The following is a 6,713-nucleotide window of genomic DNA, read 5'->3' as shown; positions in this document are numbered from 1 at the left end:
CAGTTCTGTTTTTAATCCAACCCTTTTTTAACTGGATGTCTGTCACTCAAAACCAAAAGTCTTACTAATCATTGGGATGAAGTAAACTAGTGAAATAAAAAGTACTGATGTAGGTTAATATATTAAAGCTCCAAAAGAAGCCCTGTTACTTTTTAATTTGTATTTTTTACAGTATACTCTTGTTTATTTCTTCCAGATGGTTTCATTTGTGTGCTTTATGGTTTTTATTTAGTGACATCCATCAATTTTATGAAACTAATAATTTATGAATCTAACTTAGAAAATGTTCAAAGTCTTTTTCTTGTAGATTTGTTTTAAATTTATAAGTCAGCAATAATTAAATGTAGTAAACAGAAAGTGTACATGAAAATTTTCATCACTACAGTCTTGTTTGCTCCATGAGCATTTAATGAGAACCTACTATATGTCAGACAGCAGCAGGTGCTGCATTCTTAAATGCAATAAAAACTGGAGCAACATAAACATCAACCATCCCTTCATTCACCTCAGAAACACAGCTGACTAAAATCTGTGCAATTCAATTTCCCTAAAGAAGTATGCACCAAACTCTATCCCACTTAGGCCAAACAGAAACAATGGAAAGTCAATCTTTCTTGATTTTCATTAGATATTAAAGCAACTCCTCTGATTACACATAATCATAGTCTCTCAGAAGATGGCTAGAAATAATTGGCATATTTACCCAACTTAGAACATGAAGATAATGTAATTTTTTAAATAGAAAGTCTAGTAATATCAGATTTACGGCACAGTTTATAGTCCAATGTCTTCCAATTTGATCAGGAAATAAAACCAAAGTCAATAAGCTGCTGCAAATATTCTAAACTGCCTTTCAATGTGACAACAGGAAAAAATCACAAAAAGAAGGCACATGGGGAGCATAATGAAATTTTGAAAGCCAGCTGAGTTAGAATTAAGTCAATGAATTCAATTCACAAGACTTTTATTGTGGCTCCTACCACTTGTCTTGTCTTTGGCTAGGCCTGCTGGGAGATGTTTAAAGATATGACGTATAATAGCTCAATATTCTACAGTCAACTGATTTGATTTGTATAATCAATTGGGATGGGAAGGTGTGGTTAACCTGTCATCTGGGTATCTGTGAGAAATCCAAGAAGATACACACAGACACCAACTCTCAAGATAAGAAACTGAGGAAGGAAAGATAAGATAATACACTTAAGAAAAGCAATTAATAAAATCAAAGATGTTGGATGCCATCTTGTTTTTTTTCATTAGTTCATTTTTAAATTATACCATGTTTGTAGCATCACATTTTTAACAAGGAATAAAGAATAATCCTGATCATGTATAAATGAATGCATCCGATAATGACAACTCATGAAAAGAAAAAGGAAATTTTAAATTGAGAACTTTTTGAGTAGCTTCTATAGGAAAACACTGTGGTAAGCCTATCTAAGTATTTCGTTTGTTGATTTCCCACAGGTGTCATGGAAAGCATACATGGAATAATCGTAGAAAACATGTCAAGATAGTCCTATCAAGGAAATTAAGCCAGTCTTAGGAAGACTAATATCACATGCTATTTTGTTAAATTTCTGTTGTTGTGATAAGATACCATGGCCAAGTCAACTTATAGAAGAATGTGTTTATTTGGAGCTTCCAGTTTCAGAGGGTTAGAGTCCATTACCATCATGACAGAGAGCATGTCAGCAGGCAGGCAGCCACGGTGATAGAGCAGTAACTGAGTACTCACGTCTTGAGACACAACCAGAGAGTGTGGGAGAGCAGAAGGGAGAAAGACAGGGAGAGGGAGAGTTTGGGAATGGCCTGAGTCTTCTGAAACACCCTAGCCTACTCGCAGTGACAACACCCACCCCAACAAGTCCACAGTTTCTAATCTTTCTCAAACAGTTCCACCAAGCAGGGACTAAGTATTCCAATATATGAGCCCAGAGTTCTCTCATTCAAACAACCACATGTTTTTTCCATTTTTGGCTCCTAGGTTTTTATATAGGTACATAAAATGATGCATAAATATATTATGTAAAAACAGAAGCAAACTTTGTAGGGCAATGAAGGAGACAAATGGAGGGGTGGAAGGGGAATAAACTCAAAATACTTAGTAAGTTCATAATATACTTATATAATGATATCCTTCCATAACACAGGACCATGTAAATGAGCATTACACAAGTGAAGTAAAACCTATTATTTAATAAAATATAGCAGTGAAGGAAGCAGGCTACAAGGGTCATAGATGATTTGTATAAATGCTATTTGATGTTCAAGAGGAGGCAGATTTCTTCTGATAGCAGGTTAAATTTGGATACACGCTGAACCTTGAGGAATGAAAAAATTTTAATAGGCAGAAAAACCTATGAGGAGGAACAAATAGGACTTCTCAACACATAGCATGGAAAGTCTGTCTCAAACAGGCTAATGTGTCTGATATCTCTGTGATGTGTTCAAGTACAATACCATTGTAGATAATTATTCATGACTTAAGTCAATTCATTTCATGTCTCTGAACCTTGATTCTTCCAAAGTCAAATGGGAAGTCCCACCCTCCCTTTCCCTCTCCAAGTGGCTTTTGTAGTAGATTCAAACTATATCTCAACCTACTGTTTTGCATACAAATTTTATCAGCTTCAATGAGGTACAATTTGTGTCTTTAAACACATGCCACATAGTGTATTCAATTTTCATAAATTTGGGTCAGTGAAACTGCCAAACCTTTTGATGCACATTTGTATTTTTTTAATCTTCTGGTAGGAATGCTTAAAGTGGTATCTACACTTGAACGTAATCTTCAAGTGCACAGCAAATGTGATTGCCTGTAGGCACTGTACCAAGCTTTAGATCTGCTGAAGAATATCTCCTTATTTCTCCTCTCTCCAGGACCTTTCAACCACTGTCCTACTATCCTCCTATATGTTAGTTAGACACTCCATATAAGGGACTGCATGCAGTATCTACCTGACTGATGTAGATTTGAAATTACTTACTTAAAACTTAAAGTTTATCTATGGTCTGTCAAGCCAAAACCAGGGCCTGACTGTACGTCAGTCAATGTTAAATGAAGCTAAAAATGAAGGTATTGTTTCCACGAAAAATCAGCAGCTCCAGACCCCAAATTATCTCATTAGAGATGAAAATAAGAAAACTCAAAAAAAAAAAAAAAAAGAAAAATTGAAAGAACAGCAACAACAACAAAATGAAGCCTGATATACCTACCTAGCAGCTTGCTTGCAATGCAGGTTCCACCATAGGCTCAGAAATTCTGATGTGTTTTGACATATTTATCTGTGGGACTCTGCCATTGCATTCCCGTCCTCACATTCTTTTACATCTAAATTGATTTCAATTACATAGACATTTCAAAACATTAATATTCATTTGAGATATTTCTGATATCTTCTCAGTGTGCTAAACTTTTCCAAGCTCTGGTTCATAATTAACCCACTCCACATGTAACTGCAGACAACAACCCTATGAAATTCTGATTAGTACAAGAGCCTTTTTGCATATGCTCAAAGTTCCTGAATTATAAACACTCAATTGGCAAAGACTTCACACATACAAAACTGTCCTACCAAGGTTGAACTTTTAGAAGCCTTTCTCCCAGTCTTTAAGATTAAGTAATTTAAGTGACAAAGAAGCACTAGCCACAGATACAATCGAGACTATTTTGAGAAACCAAAGAAGGAATTCAATTGTTCGGTCATGGAGGCAAAAATCAGGACTAAGGAGCCCAGAATGGAGGAGAAAAGAAAACACTACAGTAGCTCTAAAGGTCAAGGATAGAACCCTAATATTCCAGTTGGGCAGGTCTACCACTAGGATAAGGGACTACTCCTCAGGAAGGCAGACTCACCATCCGCCATGCTAAAGAGGTAGGAGGAATAATAACCCCATAATGAGATCATGCACTTTCCTTCCCAGAATGCCCGCTCCCTGTGGGTGTTGCTACAGAGCTGCATGAGGTTCTGTTGAGTCATCCTCCTTTCTGAATCCTGACTCAGAAATGCAGAATGTTTCCTTTTCCTTTTAGATGCTGCCAGAAACCAAGTATGCTTCCTCTGGTACTTCGGGCCTTCCCCTCTTTTCTCTGAATGCTTTGGGCCTGCCTGGAAGCCTGTTGTCCTCATGTGGTCTTTTCTGTTGATTTTTTTTTTTTTAATCTTCCTTTTATGGGAAGCCTCCAAGAATTACAGATTGCTCACCCTTTTAAACTCTAACAAAATTGCCCTCAACTTTCTTTTTTTTTGGTTTTTTTTCGAGACAGGGTTTCTGTGTGGCTTTGGAGGCTATCCTGGAACTAGCTCTTGTAGACCAGGCTGGTCTCGAACTCACATAGATCCGCCTGCCTCTGCCTCCCGAGTGCTGGGATTAAAGGCGTGCGCCACCAACGCCCGGCTGCGAGTCTGTTCTTAAATAGTTTTATTAATGACGAAGAACCCCGAGAGGACCCCACTTTCCCTGGTAACTTGTGGTTTCTTGGGGGTTGGGGGAGCGCTCTTCAAAATTTCCAGTGACCATAATTTAATCCCTTTGTGTAAATTGCCTAAAGGAGTTTTATGAAAGCCATAGATTTCTTATGCAAATTTATTTCTAAACAAGGACAAACTAATTTGATTAGTGCAGAGTCAGCAAGTAAAATTCTGGAGACCTCAGATAGAGGAAACAAAGGCCATTTAACAGGAACCACACAATCCACAGACGTGGAATTGTGAAGATTCACAGCAATGTCTAAATTCGATTGAACACCGGAATTTCCGTGTCTTATCTGGGACATATGAACATTAAATAAAGCAATTTATAAATTAGTCAGGAGGTAGAAGGTGTTCAAGAAACAACACCTCTGCATATTTTAGCATTTTGCTTAGATTTCTATTTTACCTGAATTTTCAGCAAAGGTTTGGGGCTACTGTTCTTAAGGGGGTTGGTACAGAATGTGAGTCTAGGCAACACTGCCCCCTTTCGTCGCCTCTGTGATCTGAGACAACCCTTGTCAGTGGGTTTCAGCAGAGGTTTAGCCGCATTCCTGCATTTGGCATAATCCAGAGACTTAAGGGGAAGAATTTAAGTAGGTGTCTCACTTGCAGTATGAGCTTATCTGAGACCTGGGATGTTTCTTTGAAATTGTAATAAAAGAGAAGCTACGCTTGAAGAGACAAGTGGTCCAGGGGTACTGGAGCAGCAAGTAGGCTCCCTGGTCAGTCTCTGCGAACCCCTATGAGCCCAGGTTAGTTGGTTCCGTGGGTTTTCTTGTGCCCTGGACCGCACTGGCTCCTATGATCCGCTCTCCCCCTCTTTCTTATACTGCATGCTTTTGCCTTCTCTGTCAAAAATTTGGTAAGACACAGCAATGATTACATTTTGCTTTCCCAACACAAAGATTAAGCTATAGATCAGTGTGATTCTCTCTCTCTCTCTCTCTCTCTCTCTCTCTCTCTCTCTCTCTCTCTCTCTAAAAAGAAAAAAAAAAAAAAACCTTGGGTCCCCAGAGACATCCGTTCTTCTTCTCCTCCTCTCAAGTTAGGTTTCCTTTACTTTACAATTAATTACATAAATGTTTTCATAGTTCAGGTTTCTATTGCTGTGATCAAACATTATAACGAATAGCAACTTGGAGAACAAAGGATTTACACCAACTTACACTTCCAGACGATAGTCCATCACTGAGGGAAGCCTAGGCAGGACCTGCGGGGCAGGAACTGAGACAGAGAGCAGGGAAGAATGCTGTCTACTTGCTTAATACTTCTGGCTTGTTCAGTTTACTTTCTTCTGCACCTCAGGACCATTAGCCTAGGAGTGGCACAACCCACAGGAGGATCAGGTCTTCACATCAATCGTCAGTCAAGAGAATTCTCCACAGGCTTGCCTGCAGGCTGATCGTATGGAAACTTTTTCTTTTTTCAATTGAGGTTCCCTCTTCTCAGATGACTCTCCTTGTGTCAAGTTGAAAACAAATAACCAGTAAAAAACATCTTCCAACCTTTTTATTGAGTTCAATCCAGCCTTTCTTTGTAGGGGCCTCTACAACACTGGCTTTTAAAGATGTCAATAAAGAATCTATTTGGGTCAGTACAAGGGTTACTTTGGAGTTCACTAACCATTAGGAACCAAAGAATCTTTGCCTGTATTATAGCACACTGACCCTGAAATCTTATATTATGCAACATTGGTACCAACTCACTGTAAACTGAATTTAGTAATTAATCCATATGTCAGAGAAAACTGATGTGACAAGGTTATCTGTATTATTACATAATTTTTACTTTCATAAGTTTTTAGCCTAAATTTGCTATAAGACAGAAATTTTCAGAACTGAAAGTAATGACTGGGCCCCTAAGAAATTTGTTAGCATGTTTAATGTGAAGGAGAATTTTCTGCAACAAATCCAGAAATCCAATCAAGGTTCTTTGCCATAAAGGAGAGCAAAAAAAAATGTTTTCTCATTTTTCACATGGTGACAGTATGGTCAATAATAAATTTAAATTAGATAGGCTGGGATCCTGGAAATACAGCTCTGGTAGCACGACCATTTAAATGGTGCCCATTAATATAAATTTAATGTCTGATAAAGTACAAAATGCTTTCTTCTATTCATTTACTTTCAGAAATTGACTTTAATCATATTCCCCGATTCCTTTGGATAATAAAAGCAGTCTCCAGTAATTTCCATTTGGCTTTTGGATTACTCCAGCATTTTATATGAAGCAGTA

At 37.9% G+C, this 6,713-nt stretch overlaps 1 long non-coding RNA gene across 1 annotated transcript; it reads right to left on the bottom strand.

The window, feature by feature from the left end:
- Window positions 1–1,939: 1,939 nt before the first annotated feature.
- On the bottom strand, window positions 1,940–5,921 carry LOC118238322. Its single transcript, XR_004769541.1, has 3 exons — window positions 5,645–5,921; window positions 3,220–3,334; window positions 1,940–2,324 (listed from the first exon to the last, which is right to left on the bottom strand). It is a non-coding gene; the product is annotated as an uncharacterized LOC118238322 (long non-coding RNA).
- Between the last annotated feature and the right edge of the window lie 792 nt (window positions 5,922–6,713).

This window comes from Cricetulus griseus, chromosome 4 (genome assembly GCF_003668045.3).
Source record: "Cricetulus griseus strain 17A/GY chromosome 4, alternate assembly CriGri-PICRH-1.0, whole genome shotgun sequence".
Lineage (NCBI taxonomy): Eukaryota > Metazoa > Chordata > Mammalia > Rodentia > Cricetidae > Cricetulus > Cricetulus griseus.
Note: the sequence above shows the minus strand (reverse complement) of the source record. Positions and strands in the feature narration are given on the sequence as shown.